This window comes from Cherax quadricarinatus, chromosome 11 (genome assembly GCF_038502225.1).
Source record: "Cherax quadricarinatus isolate ZL_2023a chromosome 11, ASM3850222v1, whole genome shotgun sequence".
Classification (NCBI taxonomy): domain Eukaryota; kingdom Metazoa; phylum Arthropoda; class Malacostraca; order Decapoda; family Parastacidae; genus Cherax; species Cherax quadricarinatus.
The window spans coordinates 21,114,814-21,136,922 of NC_091302.1; the positions used below are offsets into that span (position 1 = coordinate 21,114,814).

The window sequence follows — 22,109 nt, forward strand, 5'->3', positions numbered from 1 at the left end:
ACAGTATTTACAGAGAGCACAAATCTACAAGTACAGTATTTACAGATAGCAGTATAAATCTGCACAATAGTTGTGGGAGAACAGATACTGTAAGCTTTTGTACCTTTATGATTCTGATCTTTCAGATCGCAAGCATGTGGCAACCTTCCCATTGGGCCTATAGTCTAAGGAAATTATCCGAGTGCTACACCTAAAATAGGCTGTCAGTTGGTTAATAGTACCTTAGGGCCTTTAGGTCTATAAGCCTAACTGATTATCAAAAACAAGAGTATGAGAAAGGCAGAATATTAAAACTGAGTTGACTAGTACAGTTGCCATGGTCTTGGAATACAAATGTTGTATAAGACCATAAACACCTCTATTATAACTAGGGATGGCATGATACCAAAACTTGTGCCTACTGGGAACAGTTCAAGTCCCTCGATTTGTATTTCCTGGAATGCAGGCGAGAAAGATACATGATAATATATACTTGGAAAATCAGAGGGGCTAGTCCCAAAACTGCACATGAAAATCACTCCCTATGAAAGCAAAAGACTGGGCAGGATATGCAACATCCCCCAATGAAAAGCAACTAAAGTGTCAAAGGCCCAAGACTGCTCAACTACCTCCCAGCATACATAAGGGGGATTATCAATAGATTCCTGGCTGTCTTCAAGAAGGCACTGGACAGTCACCTAAAGTCAGCACCTGATCAGCTGGGCTGTGGATTGTATGTCGATCTGCCTGCGGCCAGCAGCAACAGCCTGGTTGATCAAACACTGATTCACCAGGAGTCCAAGTCACAGATTGGGCCGCAGGGATGTTAATCCCTAAAACTTTCTCCAGGTACAGTAGGGCCCTGCTTTACAGCATTCCGCTAATACGGTGATTTCAAATTATGACCAAGACTCACTATACGGCAACCTGTCTTTCTAATAAAGTGTGCACCACCCAGTTTGTTTATATTCTCTCTGAGCACATCTCTCTATTATGTCTGGAAACTTTCCAAAATTTCAAGTGTTTTAAAGTTACTGCATATTTTATATGTGCTCTAATAATAATACTTGTGTACCCGTACCTAAATATACTTACAGACTGTGCTGGCGTGCAGGTACACATTAAAATCACTAAGAGTATCCCTCTAGTCTTAATGCCATAGTAATACTAATAGTACATAATAATAATCACTCTTGGGCATATTAAATGTCTTATTTTACGTTAATATAGACATTTTCATTAATCCATCTATATTTTCTTCAAAATTATATAAGAACATAAGAAAGAAGGAACACTGCAACAGGCCTACTGGCCAATGCGAGGCAGGTCCAAATCTCCCACCGGCTAAAGCCAATGCCTTAACCTAGTCAGGGCAGTCATATTCACTTAAGGGAGGAACACAGCATCTGACCTAGTAGCACAAGCTAGTCAGGTCCAACTCGCACCCACCCACACCCACCCACTCATTTATCCAACCTATTTTTAAAAATACACAACGTCTTAGCTGCTATAACGGTGCTTGGGAGTTTGTTTCACTCATCCACAACTCTATTACCAAACCAGTGCTTTCCTATAGCCTTCCTGAATCTGAATTTTTCCAATTTAACCCTTTGACTGTTTCGGTCATATATATACATCTTACGAGCCAATGTGTTTGACGTATATATACTCAAAAATTCCAGCGGCTTCAAATCAAGCAGGAGAAAGCTGGTAGGCCCACATGTGAGAGAATGGGTCTGTGTGGTCAGTGTGCGCAGTATAAAAAAATCCTGCAACATGCAGTGCATAATGAGAAAAAAAAACTCCGACTGTGTTTTTGGATTAAAATGCCGACTTTGAGGTGTATTTTTGTATAGTATTTATGGGTGTGTTCTTGTTTTCTTGGTCTCTTTTGATAGAATGAAAAAACATATTATAAAAACAGAAGTGATTTTGATTAGTTTTACTATGAAAAGGATCTTGAAATGGAGCTCAAAGTGGCTGAAATGTTCGGCTTTTGCCAATGTTCAAGAGTAAACAAATGATGTCATTGTCCAATAAATGTCCAACTAGCCATTCTAATATGCAGTCACGAATGGGTTGATGCTATTTATACAATTATTACAATATTCCAGTAGTCTGTATAACAGTAAATCTTCTATTTTTTGTGTGAATAAAAATTCAAAATAGAAAGCAAGAGTATTATAACAGGGGCCTGGAGATATAACTGATGAACAGAGAAAAATGTTATTTTAGTGCCTGGAATGTCTGCATTGTTCATTCTGAGCCCTATTTTGAAATTAAAAATATTTTTAATTTGCATGAAATTGGCCATATTGCCAATTTCTGACCACTTTATTGGGTAGTTGATATAAGTAAATGAGTGGTTTCTTGTACTCAATCAACAGAACAAGTGGAGTTCTCAAGAAATAGCTATGAGTTTGGCTGACTGGAACAATGGAATTGGCCGAAAATAGGGCTCAAAGTGGGCAAAATCGCCGATGTGTAAATGTCGCCGAGGTCGCTAACTTCCCGAGAGCGTAATTCTGTAAGATTTCCATCAAATTTTGTACTTTTGGTGTCATTACCATCGGAAAAAGATTTTCTATCATTTCATAAGACAATTTTTTTTTTTTTTTTCAAATATTTTGCGACACCAGGAGACACTTCAAGATTTGAGATTGTGACAGTCAAATGGTTAAAACCTTTACTATGAGTCCTGTCTATGCTAGATATTTATAGCACGCTATTTACATCCCCTTTATACACCTCAATCATATTCCTTTCTAAAGTGCAGATCCAGGGCCCTCAGTCTATCCTCATAGGGAAGATTTCTGATGCATGGGATCAACTTTGTCATTCTCCTTTGTACATTTTCCAGTGTATTTATATCCATTCTGTAATGCGGTGACCAAAACTGTGCAGCATAATCTAAATGAGACCTAACCAAAGATATACAGAGTTGAAGAACAACCTGAGGACTTCTATTATTTATACTTCTTGATATGAAGCCAAGGATTCTGTTAGCTTTATTCAGTTTATTGCAAACACTTATGCACTGTTGTCTTGGTTTCAGATTACTGCTAACCAGAACTCCTAAATCCTTTGTGCAAACCGTAATGTTAAGATCTACTTGCACAAGGGATGAACATGGGGAATATATAATAGCCAAATTCAAATCCAAATACCTACAAAAACCTCTCACATTGATAAACATCTACAGAGTTCCACAGTCAAACATTAGCAAATTTAGTCAAAACCTAGGAAGTATGATAACTGATGCATGCATGAACAAAGATCACTTACTACTCTCAGGTGACTTCAATATAAATCTCCTGCAAGACCAGAACCCACACGTTACTGAATTCACAAACACAATGAGTAACTGTATGTTGCTACCAACAGTAACAAAACCTACAAGAGTTACAGAGACTAGTGTTTCCCTACTTGACCACATCTGGACCAGCACCATATCCCCTTTAAAATCAGGCATAATTACAGATAATACCACAGACCACTACCCTACTTTCCTCATAACAACTCTTGGTAAACTACCCCAAGACACTACTAAAGTCACCTTCAGACTTCACAATGAGGCAGCCATTAATAACTTCACAACAGCAGTAGCAAACATTGACTGGCACACTGAGCTAGAAATCTATACAGATATTGATGAATGTATTAATAATTTTCTAAAAAAGACCCAATACCTCTATAACAAGCACTGCCCTAAAAAAACTAAACAGATGACAGCTAAGAGACTGTACAGTCCCTGGCTAACACCCAGCATTCTCAAATCCATAAATACAAAACGTTGTTAGGTAAGACACATATGCAACAGTTAGGTATCTTTATTTCGAAACGTTTCGCCTACACAGTAGGCTTCTTCAGTCGAGTACAGAAAAGTTGATAGAAGCAGAAGATACTTGAAGACGATGTAATCAGTCCATCACCCTTAAAGTTTTGAGGTGGTCAGTCCCTCAGTCTGGAGAAGAGCATTGTTCCATAGTATGAAACAATATGAGGTACTGACCACCTCAAAACTTTAAGGGTGATGGACTGATTACATCGTCTTCAAGTATCTTCTGCTTCTATCAACTTTTCTGTACTCGACTGAAGAAGCCTACTGTGTAGGCGAAACGTTTCGAAATAAAGATACCTAACTGTTGCATATGTGTCTTACCTAACAACCTGTCAGTATTTTATACCATTTTATTGTTCAAATACAAAACACCAATATGAAAAACAGTACAGAATGGGTCACATAACCAGAGACCAAACAAAACGTTACTCGTCAATCCTAACCAGCCTGATAAGAAGGGCAAAAAAATTGTATTATGAGAACAGATTATCCAACTTACGAGGTGATATAAAAAAGACCTGGAAAACCCTATCAGAAATTCTGGGAACAAAAAAGATATCACGAAATAGCGAAATAAAATTAGCAAAATCAGATGAACCCCAACTCCCACCAACAGAAACAGCAAACAGACTCAATGATTTCTTCTCCACTATAGGACAAAACCTTGCCAATAAAATCCCAAGCTCAGATACCCCACCAAATGACTACCTCACCGGCAACTACCCGAACACACTGTTCCTAGCTCCGACTAACCCATACGAAGTCTCCCTTATTATCAACGCACTAAAAAACAAGGCAGGAGATTTAAATACCTTACCACCCTTTATATACAAAAAAGTGTCACAAGTGCTATCACCAATCATTGCAACACTCTTTAACAAATCCATTGAATCCTCCACCTTCCCTACAGTACTCAAAATAGCAAGGGTCACCCCGATCCACAAAGGAGGAGACCAAACAGAGTTGAATAACTATAGGCCAATATCCAACTTACACCCTCTCTCAAAAATCTTCGAAAAATTAATCATAAACGAATCTACTCCTATCTTATCTCCCAAAACATACTCAACCCCTGCCAATTTGGATTCAGGCCTAATAAAAATATTAATGATGCTATTATACACATGCTAGAACATATATACGTACACTGCAATAGAGAAAAAAGAAGTCCCACTGGGGATCTTCATTGACTTACGTAAAGCTTTTGATACAGTTGACCATGACTTGCTCCACGTAAAATTGTCACACTATGGTATAAGAGGGCACTCCCTCAACTACCTCAAGTCATACCTCAGCAACAGAAGCCAATATGTGTACGCAAATGGGGCAAACTCTTCTGCACAACCAATTACAGTTGGTGTCCCACAGGGAAGTGTCCTTGGCCCTCTTCTCTTTGTCCTATACATAAATGACCTACCAAATGCTTCGCAATTACTCAAACCCACACTACAGTGGACCCCCGCATAGCGACTTTAATCCGTGCAAGAGGGCTGATTGTTATGCGAAATGATCGGTATGCGAATGAATTTTCCCCATAAGAAATAATGGAAATCAAATTAATCCGTGCAAGACACCCAAAAGTATGAAAAAAAAAATTTTACCACATGAAATATACATTTTCCTACACACAAAGAGAAGGATACATGCACAATAGTAGAGTAGTACATGCACAATATATATTGTGCATGTACTACTCTACTAAATGAAGAATAAATGACACTTACCTTTATTGAAGATGCAGCAATGACTGATGAGACACTGTGTCCTGGGAGTGCCTTTTCCTCCTGAGTACTGTAGGTCCTGTTTGGCATTTACTTCCAGAACAGGCCTTATCACACTGTGTATGCCACTACGATTCTTAAATATCTCAAACCAACCTTTGCTGGCTTTAAATTCACCAATATGAGCACTAGTTCCAGGCATTTTTCCCTGTTCACCTGGGTGTTAGTCAACTGGTGTGGGTTGCATCCTGGGAGACAAGATTAAGGACCCCAATGGAAATAAGTTAGACAGTCTTCGATGACACTGACTTTTTTGGGTTATCCTGGGTGGCAAATCCTCTGGGGTTAATTGTTTCTTGGTATTCTCAATAAGCCACACCAACAATGGTGCTACAGCAGCAGCAGCAGCAGCAGCTGACAGTGATACAGCAGCAGCAGACGATGCTACAGCAGCAGCAGACGGTACTACAGCAGCAGCAGACGGTACTACAGCAGCAGCAGCTGACGGTGGTACAACAGCAGCAGCAGACGATGCTACAGCAGCAGCAGACGATGCTACAGCAGCAGCAGACGGTACTACAGCAGCAGCAGCAGCTGACGGTGGTACAACAGCAGCAGCAGCTGTACCACCAATAGTAGCGATGGTTGATTGGGGTTTATTATACAACCTGGCCAGCTCGGAGACACGCACTCCACTTTCATACTTATCAATGATCTTTTTCTTCATCTCTATAGTAATTCTCACCCTTATTGCTGTAGGGTTGGCACTAGAAGCTTTCTTGGGGCCCATGGTCACTTATTTTCCAGAAAAAATCACCAAAAACACTGTAATAATACGAAATGTTCCGATTGTATGCTTGGATGTTACCGCGGAGGCTGGCTGGTAAACAATGCCACCGGCGGCACATGTGAGGCTGGCTAAGGGCGCACATTGGACGCGTCTCGAACGAAGAGCGGTGAGCGGGTTTTTGGGCGGTATGTGAGGCAAAATTTTTGCGATAAAAGCGAGCGGTATGCGGATTGAACGGTATGCAATGCGTACGGTATGCGGGGGTCCACTGTATTTGCAGATGACACTACATACGTCTTCTCCCACCCGAGCCCAGTCACGCTAGCCAATACTGTAAATACCGAATTACAGAAAATATCTACCTGGATGAGGACTAACAAACTTACACTAAACATTGACAAAACCTACTTCATTCAGCTTGGTAACAGAGCTACAGATGTCCCTCTTAACAAAATGATAAACGGATCACCTATCACAAAGCTAACAGAGGGAAAATTCTTTGGAATCCACCTTGATAATAGACTCAAATTTCATACACATATACAACAAATTTCTAAGAAAATTTCCAAGACTGTAGGCATACTATCGAAGATACGGCACTATGCTCCACAGTCAGCCCTCCTGGCCCTATATCACTCTCTTATTTACCCCTATCTCACCTATGGAATTTGTGCATGGGGCTCAACAACAATTAACCATCTCAGACCACTAATTACCCAACAAAAGGCTGCAGTTAGAATGATAACAAATTCTCACTACAGGCAGCACACTCCACCAATATTCAATACACTAAACCTACTCACCATACAAAACATCCATACTTATTACTGCACCTATTACATACATAGAACACTTAACTCTGATATTAACCCTCCCCTCAAACATCTCCTTGCCAACCTCAACAGAACACATGACCATAACACAAGGCACAGATCACTCTTTGATGTTCCTCGTGTCCATCTCACACTATGCAAAAACTCAATGCACATAAAAGGCCCTAAAATCTGGAATTCATTACCTGTAAATATAAAAGAAACACTACCTGTTTATAAATTCAAGTCTCTTCTCAAAGATCACTTACTCACCCAAAACCAAATAAATACTGAATAACTGAACCTTATAAATTGTATATCTTAAATGTTTCTCACAATTATATCACATAAATGTTAAACCTAAAACCCAATCTAACTTTATTATTTTTTAAATACACTACCTAACAGAATACTCCATACGACTGAATGTACAACAATGCATGCAACCATATGACCTGTCTTTGTAATACTCACTTGTGCTTTATAGTAATCTGTTTACATTAATGTTTTATCACTGATTTCATCATTGCTTAGTTAATCTTAAGTTAATTTTAAGCCAGCCCATAATGCTATGCATAGTATAAGTGGCTTTGGCATGCTGCTCTTATCTGTATTTTTTTGTATCTCTGTATGTGTGCTCAAATTGTTAATAAATAAATAAATAAATAAATAAATAAATAAATAAATATGTGGCATGGTTATTTTCCTGTCCAACATTTAGAACTTTGCATTTGTCTATATTAAACTGCATCTGCCACTTCTCCAACCACTGCATCAGTCTATTCAAATCATCCTGGAGTGCTCCAATGTCCTCATTAGAATGAAGTTTATGGCCAATTTTGGTGTCATCAGCAAATTTGCTTATGTCGCTATTCTTTCTCTCATCTATGTCGTTTCTGTAAATTGCGAACAACTAGGGGCCCAACACTGACCCCTGTAGAACACCACTTGTGACATGCCCTCATTCTGATTTCTCCCCATTTATGCAAACTCTCTGCTGCCTATTTGTCAACCATGCCTCTACCTGAAGTCCATATACTATACAATATCATATTCAATACCATGAGCTACCTCAAATACCTTAGTGAAGTTAGTAAATTCGTAAGACAGAAAAGCCCCTTTGTAAAACCGTGCTGAGATTCATTAATCAATTTATGCCTTTTAAGATGGCTATGAATTGCTTCGGCAATTATTGATTCCATAAATTTACCAACTAAGGAGGTAAAGCTTATTGGTCTATAGTTCAAAGCTAAGGACCTGTCACCTGCCTTGTAAATAAGTATTACATCTGCCATTTTCCACTTGTCTGGCACTATGCCAGTTTGTAGTGATACATATGTACTGAAAAGATTAGCCAAAGGTATGCTAAGTTCCTCTTTACATTTACATTCTATTTTTCTGAGGGACATGTCACTAGTTACCCTACTGGTGCACAGCTTATTATTGTCCTGTTCAACATAATTTATTATTTCTGGAATTTTGCTGGTATCTTCCTGAGTAAAAACTGAGAGGAAGTAAGTATTGAAAAGTTCACATTTCCTTATCACTGTCAGTGATCTGACCTGAGTTACTCTTAAGTGGGCCTATCTTGTCCCTAATCTTACTACTGTATACCTGAAAGAACCCTTTTGGGTTAGTCTTCGAATCCCTTTGGACTTTAGCCTCATAATCCCTTTTTGCTTTTCTTATTCATTTTTCTTTATTTCTCTTTTTAATCGAATATATTGATTTCTTAACTGCCCTTCCCCTCTTTTGATATGCCTATATATACCTCTCTTTTGACCAATGAGATGTTTTAATCTATTGTTTATCCATTTGAGATCATTTTTGTTAGATCTAATTTCCCTACTCAGATCAAAAGTTGTCTGGGCAGCTAGTACTATGCTCTGAAGTACGACATATTGGCAACCAACCCTACCTACCTGACCCATAGTAAGGTCATTCCAATTTAGCCCACCCAGGTAATTTCTCAGTCCCATGAAGTCGTCCAAGCGGAAATCTGGGACAGAGACTTGATTGCAGTTACCAGGGTAATTCCATGATATATTGAAACTAAATGATTTGTGATTGCTTTCCCCAAGCTCATCATTAACCTCAAGATTATTAACTAGTGATTCTTTGCTGGCAAGAACCAAGTCAAGCAGGTTGCTTCCGTTAGTTGGTTCCATCACAAACGGTTTTAAAAAGCAGTCCTGAACCAAGGTGATCAAGGTCCCAGGACCGAAACGTTTTCTAATAAATATGTTATAGTGTTTGCTTACGTGTCTTTCTAAACCAACTTGTCGGTATTTATTACCAAGGTTTATACCATCTACCAACTTTATCACATCAGAGCTTATTTCTTGGGTAGCATAGAAAATTGGGTTGGTCAAATGTTTTGTTAGTGGGATGAATTGTAAAGGACCTGCCTAGTATGGGCCAACAGGCCTGCTGCAGTGTTCCTCCTTTCTTATGTTCTTATGTTCTTATATCAAGAAAGTCACTAGATTCAAGATTTCCTGTTCCAATCAATTTGTCTGAAGTTAAAATCTCCCATTAACACAACATTTTTATCTCTAGACGCCCTATGAATTTCATCCCACAGCAGCCTATTGCATTCCCTATCAAGGTTTGGGGGCCTATAAATCACACCCAAAGTTAATTTTTCATGGCCTTCGAGAAACTGTAGCCAAACAGATTCTGTGTCTGAGTTTCTAATCTTATATCTTGTCTAACACAACAATTTAAATTATCTCTGACATACATCGCCACTCCACCACTCTTCCTGTTGACCTTATCAGTGTGGAATAGTTTATAACCTTGTATGCTGCATTCAGAAGGTATTTCTCTATCTTTCAAGTTGAACCAGGTCTCTGTTATAGCAATAATATCTATATTACCTGCACTTGCAAATAATCTTGGCTCATCTAACTTATTTCTTAGATTCCTACTATTTGTATAGTAAACCTTAAGGGAGCTAGTCACTTGTTGCAGTCTACTATCTCTCTTTGTTTTGTGGAGCAATTGCTTTGCCTTTACTAGCAACTTTATTCTGAATATTATATTTTAAACATATCCCTGGGGTATCCTGGTAATATCTGCTGTTTTCAACCCTAATACTGCAGCCTGATCGTCTCCCACAAACACCCATACCTCTAAAATCTATCAGTTTAAATTCATAGACTAATGACCCCCCTCAATCAAATTGGCTAATACAACCACTCCAACCCTAGAGAGATGAACCCCATCCCTTGCATACACATCATGCTTGCCATAGAATTTATCCCAGTTATCAATGAATGGGATTGCAAGTTCCTTGCAGTGCCTCTCTAGCCAGCAATTTATACCAACTGCCGTAGACATCCATTCATTGCCCACTCCCCTTCTAGGCAAAATGCTACATATGATTGGAATCCCTCCCTTAGACCTGACTACTTCTATGGCTGACCTGTACTTATCCAACAACTCCTGTCTCCTGCCCTCTCTGATGTCATTTCCACCAGCACTAAGACAGATAATGGGCTTGTTCCTATTACCTGACATATTATCCAACCTGCTGACTATGTCACCAACACCAGCTCCTGGGAGGCACACCCTCTGTCTGACCTTCCTATCTTTGCTAGAAAAAGCACAGTCCATATATCTTACCTGAGTGTCCCACAATCAGAATATTCTTATATTGATTAGCAGGGGAGTCAGTGGTACCCTTTACCTCACTAACCACTGAAGTACACTCATCCTGGAGAACAGAGAATTGATTTCCTACCTTCACATCTTCTCTATTAACCTTCCTTATCTTCCTTCTTCCTGAATTGTGAACTGCTTGCCACTTAAAGCAGCTGCAACTCTTTAGCTCACTGCTGGTATCCTTTTTCTCACCAGCTTCAACCATCTTACACTCACTCCGAAACCCATCCAGGCAAAGCTTCAGCCTCTTATTTTCCTCCTGAAGAAGTAGAGCCTCCTTCTTCAACACTTTAACCTAAGATTCCAAAGCACTACAGCAGGCCATGGTGCTTAGTAACACCCCATGCTAATTCCCAGACAGCTTAGGACAGTGACCTCATGTGACCTCTGACTGCAGCATATAACATGCTATGTTTATATGCTGGGTGGAGGGAAAACATTACGCTTTCTCTGGTGCAGCACCAAAGAAAACGTGTATGAATCTGCGTTTAGCCTAGTCACTCCACTTTTGTTTACAGTTTTTGGCATGAATTATTCATTACTTCTCCCTTCATTTATGATGGGATCTAAATGTAGCTGTTAGAAATGATTAAATTCAGTGAACAAGGTATGTCAATGTTAATAATATGGCTCTGGGCTGCAATGTAGGTTGCCAGTAGGTGTAGCCCAGGCAGGCAACACCTACAGGCTACCTACACTGACTTCCTACAAATATACCACTCACCTCTCATCCAACATTAAGACTACACATATTTTAAGGTAAATAATGAGTGTACTGTATGTGTATTTTATCTCTATGGGCTGCTTTAAATATCATATATTAAGTTTGGAATGGGGAGCCAGCAGCTAGGGCTACCTACACTTGACTTCCTGCAAATAAGTACATTCACCTCTTGCCCTACATTAATGGACTACAAATATTTTAAAATAAGCAATGAATGTACTATGCATGTATTTTACTTTTTATTGTGTTTTTTTAATGTCTAGTTCTATTACTAACTTAATATAAGTTAGTGTAAACTTGTCTGGAAAAAATGGCATTCTGCTTTCCGGTGAAGTCTGCTTTCCAGCGATAGCCTGGAACCTAACCTGCTGTATAAGTGGGGCCCTACTGTATACTGATACTCAATTTTAGGCTGATACTGATGTTTTTTCAATATTTTTATTTTTCAGATCATGACATATATGCCCAATATATAAAAGAATGCTTGGTACTCAATAGGTAATACAGCAGAACCCCCATATCCACTGATCTGGTATCCGTGGTTTCAGTTATGCACCGTTAACTGTGGTCCAAAAATATCTCTTAATTTTGCACAATAATGGCACAAAAGAAGAGAAGCTGGCAGTTCTTCAAAGCCAAAGAGAAGCCGTGAAGTGCTTCCCATCAGTGAAAAAGTGATAATTCACATACTCTGCATAATTTATCAATTAAACTTTACAATCGGTATGTTCTCTATGGGGAAGTGGAACAGAATTCTTCCTCCATAAGCCATGCATGTTGTAAGAGGCAACTAAAATGCTCGGAGCAAGGGGTTAGTAACCCATTCTCTTGTATATATTACTAAATGTAAATAGAGAAACTTTCATTTTTCCTTTAAGGCCACCCCGCCTTGGTGGGATACGGCCGGTGTGTTGAAAGAAAGAAATAGGCATGTACATATAGGACATATACAGTGGGCCCCCGACATTCGATATTAATCCACTCCTGAGAGCTCATCGAATGCCGAAAATATCGAAAGTCGAATTAATTTTCCCCATAAGAAATAATGGAAATCAAATTAATCTGTGCAAGACACCCACAAGTATGAAAAAAAAATTTTACCACATGAAATATTAAGTTTAATGCAACAGAATAATTACAATAACAACAATAACAATAGATTAATAACAATAGAATAATTGACACTTACCTTTAATGAAGATCTGGTGATGATTAATGTGATGGGAGGAGGGGAGAGGAAGGGGAATCCCCTTCCATTAGGACTTGAGGAAGCAAGTCCTTTTCCAGGGTTACTTCCCTTCTTCTTTTAATGCCACTAGGACCAGCTTGAGAGTCACTGGACCTCTGTCGCACAACAAATCTGTCCATAGAGCTCTGTACCTCCCATTCCTTTATGATTTGTCTAAAATGGGCCACAACATTGTCATTGTAATAGTCACCAGCACAGCTTGCAATAGCTGTGTTAGGGTGATTTTCATCCATAAAGGTTTGCAGTTCAACCCACTTTGCACATATTTCCTTAGTTTTTGAAGTAGGCACAATGGATTCCACAACTGCCATAGGCTTCTCAGGGTTAGCCCCAAACCCTTCAAAATCTTTCTTAATTTCCATACTAATTCTCACCCTTTTTACCACAGGGTTGGCACTAGAAGCTTTATAGGGCCCATGGTTACTTATTTTGCAGAAACAAGCACCAAAAACAGTGATAATATGGATAATATGGAATGTACCAAATGTATCCTTAGATGCGCGCACACTGGCTGGCTTGTAAACACTGGCACACACGGGGCAGTTCAGGCCACACGTGGACACGTCTCATACGAATTGTATCAAATATCAGGTTTTCCACCGAATGCCGAGGTGAAATTTTTGCGTTAAAATGCATCGAATGTCGGATTTATCGAATGTCGATGCCATCGAATGTCGGGGGTCCACTGTATAGGGGTTGCTACTATGCACAGTTTTGGCATCCGTGGCAGGTCCTTGGAACATATCCCCCACAGATATGTTGGTCTTACTGTAAATAACCCAGGGAGATTAACCCTTTCGGTATCAATACCATTATAAATTAACTTGGAAGCTAATGTCGGTCCTGTAGTACAATGCCATGAGCTCAGCTCACTCAGATATGCTGTGAGTGGTAAATCTGGGCCTAAATATGAGAAACTGGGTCTATGAGGTAGATTTAGATTTTTTATTTTGACAAACTACATAGTTGTACAGAGGAATATAATACAGTGGACCCTCGACTAGCGCTATTAATCCGTTCCTGAGAGCTCATCGTTAGTCAAAATTACCATTAGTCAAGTTAATTTTCCCCATAAGAAATAATGGAAATCAAATTAATCCGTTCAGGACACCCCAAAGTATGAAAAAAAATTGTTTTTACCACATGAAATATTAATTTTAATACACACAAACTGAATAAGACATGCACAGTTACATGACACTTACCTTTAATGAAGATCTGGTGATGATTGATGGGATGGGAGGAGGGGAGAGTGTTGATGGTCATAGTGTTTAGAAGGGGAATCCCCTTCCATTAGGACTTGTGATAATATGAAATGTTCCGATTGTATGTTTGGATGGGACCGTGGTGGCTGGCTGGCTTGTGAACACTGGCACCCACAGGACAAGTGAGGCACGCTCAGGCCAAAGTGGATGCGTCTCGAATGGAACAAATAGCGTTGGTCGGGTTTTTTAGCGCTAGTCGAGGCAAAATTTTTGCGTTAAATGCATCACTAGTTGGATTTAACGTTAGACGATGCCAACGTTGGTCGAGGGTCCACTGTAGTTTGGTGTACATGCCAAAAGCCCCTCTGTATGCTGAGCATTTCGGGCAAACTTAAAGATTAACTTAAGACTACCAAGGAATAATTCATAGTTTATATGGTCATTAAATGAGTTTGAGTGAGTACAGGAAAATTTAATATTATATCAGGTGATGCTACATGATAATGAGACTTTTTACATTATTGAATTAGTTAACCCTTTCAGGGTCCGTCCCGTAGATCTACGGCTTCACGTTGAGTGTCCAAACCATAGATCTATGCCAAAATTCTAGCGCCATCAAATTTAGCGCGAAAGCACTCATAGGCCTACATGTGAGAGAACGGGTCTGCGTGGTGGGTGTGCGCCATAAACAAAAAATCTAGGCGCCCGCATAGCATTGTGGGAACGCCAGCTCAGTTACCCTTGTTCACCATGCCTCGTCGCAAGTCAGCTCTCACTCCCCGGAAAATTGGGACTCTCCTCTTCCTATCTGATAGTTCTGACACTGATGGAAGTGGAAATGAAGACGAATTCTACGGCTTTGATCAGTTAGTGACCGAAAAGAATGACCAGGATATCGATAATAGTGCAGAAAACCCTGACGATCCTCAACCTTCTACCTCTGGTGTGGGCACTCGTGACTCACGGTCAGTTGTTCCTCAATGCAAGAGAAAACTAATATTTTCGCGTGGCCAGGCCTCTGACTTCAGTAATGATGATGATAGTGACGTGGATTGTGATTTTATTGCACTCGATGATCATTCGAGTAGTGATAGTGAGGAATCATATTCACCAGTGAAGCGTCGGTATGTTTGCCGCCGCATGCGCTCGGGTAGTGTACCCTATGCTGTGCCCAGGGGACGGACTACATCCCGGAGTACATCCAGTGGCCCTACACCAGTTTTAGGTAGTGATAGTGAGGATGATGTGGCTACACTTGGCATGGATAGACCACAGGCATCAGTGGATGGTGTTAGTGGTGATGGTAGTGGCACCGCCATGCGTGACTCACCAGCCCAGGGTGGGACCCACGCTGCTGACTTGTCAGTTCAAGGACAAAGCGGAGCGTCAGCCACCAGCCCACCACAACCACAACCACCCGCACAACCAGCCTATGATGTCCAGTATCCACCAGCAAACCGTATGTGGGATTGGCAGCAAAATTCCAATTTTGTTCCCAAGCCTCACCACTTTGATGACTCTCAAAGTGGAATTCTACCTACTTGTCCCCTTGGAACCACGGTCAATGAACTGGAATTCTTTGAATTATTCTTTGACCAACCATTGATGGAAACTATTGTCAGGGAAAGTAATAAGTATTTTGAGTACACCATGGCAAATACGATCATATCACCACAGTCAAGACTACACAGGTGGAAAGAGACGACTGTTGCAGAAATGTATTTGCTTTTTGCAACAATAATGTTTACGCCTCATGTCTATAAGCATAATATAAAAGCATACTGGTCCACAGATCGGTTAATTTCTACCCCGGTCTTCAGTGAAATCATACCAGTGAATAGGTTTATCTTACTCTTACGTATGTTGCACTTCTCTGACAAAACCAGGCCTGACAGAAGTGACAGGTTATACAAGATTAGAAATGTTTTCATGTATCTCAAACAAAAGTTCAGCATATACTTTTATCCATTCAAGAATGTTGTAATTGACGAGTCTTTGATTTTGTTCAAAGGTAGACTGTCATTCAAGCAGTATAAACCGAGCAAGAGGAAACACTTTGGTATAAAACTGTTTGTACTCTGTGACTGTGACAGTGGCCTGGTGTTGGATATTGTTGTATACACGGGAAGTAAAACATTGAAAGATACCAAGATGTTATTGGGTATCTCAGGTGACGTAGTGAGAAACATGATAGCACCTTATCTTGGTAAGGGGCATACATTATATACCGATAACTGGTACACAAGCCCATTACTCAGTGATTTCATGCGAGTGAACAAGACAGATGTGTGTGGCATAGTGTGTTCTAATCGTAAACATATGCCCAGGCTCAACGCAGGTGCTCGTGGTGATGACGTGCAGGTGTTTACTGCCAATGACATCATGGCATTATGGTGGCATGACAAACGAGATGTCACATTGTTGACAACCATTCACCGTAATGAAATGCAAGACAGTGGCAAAGTTGATCGAGTGACTAATGAACGTATTCGAAAACCAGTGACAGTGATTGATTATACACAAAACATGTGCTTGGTTGACAAATGTGACATGCAGATTGGTTTTGTTGACTGTGTTCGTAAGAGTTACAAGTGGTACATGAAACTTTTCTTCCATCTCATGGACATTTCAATGCTCAATGCATATAATATGTACCAAATAAAGACTGGCAACAGACCACCGTATGGTGAATTTTGTTTGTCTGTTGTCAGACAACTCATAATGAAGTAGCAGGTAAGAACACCCGCTATACAACAAGGTCCTCGAATTACTTAGGATATACCCAAGCGTTTGAGGAGGGAAGGTGATCATTTCATAATACAGCTTCCTACAACTCAGAAGAAATTTGCGCAGAAGAGATGCATCATCTGTGCACAAACAAAACGACGGCAACAAAGACGCAAAGACACTCGGTTTACGTGTGAGGAATGTAAGGTGCCTCTGTGCATGGTGCCTTGTTTCAAGGAGTTCCACAAGCTCCAGCAGTTTTAAAACCATGTCCAGTGATTGTAAATATGTAAATATATGATAGAACATTAGTATTACACAAGATTTGTGCATGTTTATTGTAATAAACAACAGTGGTAAACAATAATATGATAATAACTTTAGTGTGGTTATTGTGTTCAATACAGTGAGTTTATATATATACATTATATACAGTATTGGTCTCTCAGGCCCCAAATGTTAGTAGGAATAGAAAAAAATTGGAAAAGAAAAGAAAAAAACTATAAAAACCGCTAAATAATGTAATGCGCGTATGTGGAATTCGTCGATGTTGCTGCCACCACATCATTTTTGACAAACTTCTTGGCACTGTATCTCGGTAAGTACTTATCAGAATTTTTTTTTTTGTCTTATTACCTTCACAAAAATATGCTCTTTAATTCTGTAAGAAAAAATAATTTTTTTTTTTTTCAAAATTTCTTGGACACTGGAGCACCACTTCAGATTTTGGCCTTGGACCCTGAAGGGGTTAATAAAGATTACAGTATTACAGTATAACAATGTAACAATTTAAAACAATTTACATTATGATGTATTACAGTTGTATTTAAAACAGTAAGTGGTTGAGCATTTATCAGTACAATATGAGTAGCTTTTGAGAAACTGGTAGTGGTTAGGTATAGTTTGACTGGTTAATTTTGGGTAATGAGGTGATTTCTTATTTGGGCCTTAAACTGATTTGCAGACAGGGGTCCTTTAGTTTGTTCTGGCAATGAATTCCAGATCTAAGGGCCTCTTACGTGCATAGCATTTTTGCATAGGGAGAGGTGGACACGGGGGATATCGAAGAGTGATCTGTGTCTCGTATTATGGTTGTGTATTCTGTTATAGTTATCAAGGAGTAGTTTGAGAGGAGGGTTTATATTAGAATATAGTGTTCTGTGTATGTAGTAGGCACAGTAGTAAGTGTGAATGTTTTGTATACGTATTTAGCAAGTTAAGACTTTTGAAAAGAGGTGGAGTGTGTTGCCTAATTCAGGAGTTAGTAATCAATTGCACTGCAGCTTTTTGCTGGGTTATTAAAGGCTTATGGTGATTTGTTGTGGTTGAGCCCCATGCACAAATACCATAGGTGAGGTAAGGGTAAATGAGAGAGTGGTACAGAGTTAGAAGAGCTGATTGGGGTACATAGTACCTTATCTCTGAAAGGATGCCTACTGTCTTGGAGATTTTCTTAGAAATTTGCTGTATGTGTGTCTGAAATTTGAGACTGCAGTCAACGTGGAGACCTAGAAATTTGCCCTCTGCCTGTCTCGAGATAGGTGAACCATTTATCAACATGTTTAGCTGTACATTTGAAGCACTGTTTCCGAAAAGCATGAATTAGGTTTTGTCTATATTGAGAGCAAGTTTGTTGGTAATCATCCAAGTTGATATTTTTAGCAGTTCAGCATTTACTGTGTCTGTTAGTATGGTTGAGTTTGGGTGAGAAAAGACATAAGTTGTGTCATCTGCAAATAAAACGGGTTTAAGGAGATTACATGCATTTGGTAGGTCATTGATGTAAATGAGTAAGACAAGTGGGCCAAGAATGCTCCCCTGAGGGATTCCAACAAGAACAGGTTGTGTAGTGGAACAGGCTAAATTTGTGTATACATACTGGGTTCTATTGTGGAGATAAGACTTTAGCTAATTGAGAGTGTGTCCTCTGACCACGTAATGTTCGAGTTTTTGGTGCAAAAGGTGATGGTCAACTGTGTCGCAAGCTTTTCGTAAGTCTATGAACAGTCCCAGGGGAAATTAATTTTTCTCGAGTACAGAGTATATTAGTTTAAGCATGTGTATAATAGCATCATTAGTAATTTTTTTCGGTCTGAACCCAAACTGACAAGGGTTGAGTATGTTGTGGGATATGAAGTAAGAGTAGACTTGTTTGTGTATTACTTTTTCGAAGATTTTAGAAAGCAGGGGCAGGTTTGACAAAGGCCTATAACTGTTCAATTCAGTTGGCTCACCTCCTTTGAGGATCGGGGTGACTCTTGCTGTCTTGAGTATGGATGGGAAGGTGGAAGATTCAACGGATTTGTTAAAAAGAGTTGCAATAATTGGTGACAAAACATGAGAAGCTTTTTTATACATGAGTGGTGGTAAGTTATTTAGGTCCCCTGTCTTGTTCTTCAGTGTTTTGATGATAAGCGATATTTCAGTAGAGTTTGTTGGGGCCAAAACTAGAGTATTAGGGTAGTTGCCAGTGAGGTGGTCCTTTGGTTGTATGTTTGAGCTTGGGATTTTACTTGCTAGTTTTGTTCCTACAGTAGAGAAAAAGGTCATTAAGTTTGTTGGCAGCATTGGCTGGCTGTAGGGGAGGCTCATCTGGTTTAGTTAAGTTAATCAGTCTGTTTTGTGACAGCATTTTTGTACCTAGAATTTCAGATAAGGTTTTCCAGGTCTTTTTCATATCACCTTTTATGTCATGAAATCTGTTTTCATAATACAGTTTTTTTGACTTCCTTATTAGATTGGTTAGTACTGACGAGTAACGTTTTGTGAGATTCTTTGTTATTAGACCCATTCTATACTGTTTTTTGTATTGATGTTTTTTATCAATTGATTTGAGGATGCTGTTTGTAAGCCAGGGGCTGTTTAGGCTCTTTGCTGTGATCTGCTTAGTTTTCATTGGGCAATACATGTTGTAGAGGTTTTGGGTTTTTTGTAAAAAAATATTAACACATTCATCAATATCGAAGTTGTCTGCTAGCTCGCTTTGCCAGTCAATGTCACTAAATGCTGAAATAAAGTTATTAACTTTACTAAAGTTATTAACTGTACTACTATGAGACCAACTAATAGAAGAAGCAGCACTAAGAACAGCAAGGCAGCACCTAGAAATCGACTATTCCATAAGACGACCCAGCAGGACGCCGGTGCTCCATCCATGCCCCTTACAACCCAGAGCGAAGCATTACCAACAACAAACATGGCCGACTCACCCTCACCCACCAGCCAAGGCGACGCTACAACAACAACACTAACCATGACTGACTCCCTCTCCACCTCTACTACCTTCATAGGATTTAACCCATCTGATATGCTCCCAGGTATGACTAATGATCCTGATACTCTAAAGAACTACATCACCACCCTAACGGCGTATAACTTGAATCTTCGTGCTGAAAATACGTTTCTTCATGCAACAATAACAAACCATGAATCTAAGTTACTTCACCTTGAGAATAAGATCAACAGCCTTGAACAACAGCTAACATCAACTGGCATGACGGATTTTGGCAAGACCCTCCAATCAGTCATAGCCAGCCACACCGATCAAATAACTTCCCTAAACACGAAGACTGATGATGTCGTCAAGGACTGGAAAATAAACATGGATACCCAATTGAGCAATTATTTTGCTAACCAAGATGATAAGGCAGAGCAAGGCAAGTTATCTGATGCAGTAGTAATTAACACTCCACACTTTCCCAGCGAATTAAACCATTCCAACTGCAAAGATACAACTCTCCAGATCATACGCGACCACCTACAGGTTAATGTATCAGTGTCGGAAATAAAAGAATCGTGGTTACTAGGGAACCAAAGTAGAAAAAGTGTTATGCTCAGATTTCACACACAAGACAGGAAAAAAGATCTAATAATTTCATCAATTAAAGTAAAAAAAGATATACAGTGGACCCTGGACCAATGATGGCATCGCATAACGTTAAATCCGACGAGCGATACATTTTAACGCAAAATTTTTGCCTCGACTAGCGCTAAAAAACTCGACCAATGCCATTCATTCCGTTCGAGACGCATCCACGTGTGGCCTGCTCAGTGTTTACAAGCCAGCCACTGCGGTCGCATCCAAACATACAATCGGAACATTTCATATTATCACAGCGTTTTTAGTGATTGCACCTGCAAAATAAGTCACCATGGGCCCCAAGAAAGCTTCTAGTGCCATCCCTGTGATAAAAAGGGTGAGAATTAGTATGGAAATTAAAAAAGATTTTGAAGGGTTTGGGGCTAACCCTGAGATGCCTATGCCAGTTGTGGAATTCATTGTGCCTACTTCAAAGATTAATGAAATGTGTGCAAAGTGGGTTGAACTGCAAACCTTTATGGATGAAAATCAACTTAACACAGCTATTGCAAGCCGTGCTGGTGACTATTACAATGACAATGTTGTGGCCCATTTTAGACAAATCGTAAAGGAATGGGAGGTACAGAGCTCTATGGACAGAGGTCCAGTGACTCTCAAGCTGGTCCTAGTGGCATTAAAAGAAGAAGGGAAGTAACCCCGGAAAAGGACTTGACACCTCAAGTCCTAATGGAAGGGGATTTCCCTTCTAAACACTAACACCATCCACACTCTTCCCTCTTCCCATCCCATCAATCATCACCATATCTTCAATAAAGGTAAGTGCCATGTAATTGTACATGTCTTCTTCAGTTTGTGTGTATTAAAATTAATATTTCATGTGGCAAAATTTTTTTTTTCAATACTTTGGGGTGTCAGGAACGGATTAATTTGATTTCCATTGTTTCTTAGGGGGAAAATTAACTCGACTAATGATGAGCTCTCAGGAACGGATTAATATCGTTGGTCGAGGGTCCACTGTGTACATAAATAAGTGTCTCACAAGGAAACGACAGAACCTCCTGTACAGAGTGAGAAAACTAAAACGTGAGAATAATGATAAAATTCACCAGTGCTTTGTACGTGATGGACAAATTTTAATAAGAAAATCAAATGTAAGCCATGTGTACTACATTACAAATGAAAATGAACTAGCAAACTTCCTTCATGATTCAAACATTACAGTCTGACTGATATTAGTGACCAAATCCATACTACATTAGTGTATGTTATTATGTCATTATTGAACTAATCCCTTTACTATCACCTCCTAGATAGTATTTACTACCTCATTATCCCGGTGTCCCACACAGTTCTTTGTGTTATCTTCCCTGATTCCCAATTCACAAATTATTATTTGTTAATAGGATACTTACTCTTTAATAATATCTGTATTACCTTTTTCTTTCCTACTTAACCCTTTCGGGGTTTCGGCCGTACTAGTACGGCTTACGACCCAGGGTTTTTGACGTACTAGTATGCCTAAATTCTAGCGCCCTCAAATCTAGTGAGAGAAAGCTGGTAGGCCTACATATGAAA

The 22,109-nt window shown here is 39.6% G+C and overlaps 1 protein-coding gene across 2 annotated transcripts in view; it reads right to left on the reverse strand.

Annotated features, from left to right (window-relative positions):
• The window catches only part of Urod (uroporphyrinogen decarboxylase), a 291,316-nt gene that overhangs the window by 83,439 nt on the left and 185,768 nt on the right, over positions 1–22,109 (reverse strand). The gene's annotated exons all lie outside the window — the stretch shown is intronic.